The sequence below is a fragment of the Telmatherina bonti genome, assembly GCF_933228915.1.
Source record: "Telmatherina bonti genome assembly, chromosome: 16".
In the NCBI taxonomy this organism is placed as follows: Eukaryota; Metazoa; Chordata; class Actinopteri; order Atheriniformes; family Telmatherinidae; genus Telmatherina; species Telmatherina bonti.
The window spans coordinates 17,905,286-17,905,997 of NC_136614.1; positions in this window are offsets into that span (position 1 = coordinate 17,905,286).

A 712-nucleotide genomic window follows, 5' to 3' on the forward strand; every position below is an offset into this window, starting at 1 on the left:
TTTCAGTCACTTCAGCGTTACTTAAACCAGTCTGCTGGCAGCACGACACTCCTGCTGGGGACAGTCATCAAAATGAATCACGCCGAGCAAACAAGCTAACGCAATAAGCGTGCACAATACCGGAAGTATGCGGCTACGGCCTTCAAAATAAAGGCTGAACAATGCAAGACCCATAAATCTAAAAAGGCCAATTCCCAGTTTTAATACTATTTTCTTCAATACAATAATTAACATAACATTCAAGTGCATTTCTGTCAGTAAATTTAAACTGTGTTAAATATTTGGAAGTTTTCTATGGGGGAAGATTTCTCTAATTCGCATACTTTCTCACTTATGTTTACGTAGCAAGTGTGCATATATATATATATATATATATATATATATATATATATATATATATATATATATATATATATATATATATATATATATATATATATATATATTTCATTTGCATATACATTACTTAATAAATAAATCCATAGGAGAAACAAAACCCAAAAATCTGAGTGCATTTATATTCTCATAAATCTTGGGTGAATTAGATTGTCATTTTTAAAAAGCCTTATTTTTCAGAACCCGGTGCAAGATTGTAAAAATCAAACATACATTTCATTCATATCTAAGTGTGCCAACAAAATAATATACTTTAAAAAGAAAAAACTAAAATGTAAAGGACAAAAAAAGACCATGCGCGTGTGTGTGTGTGTGC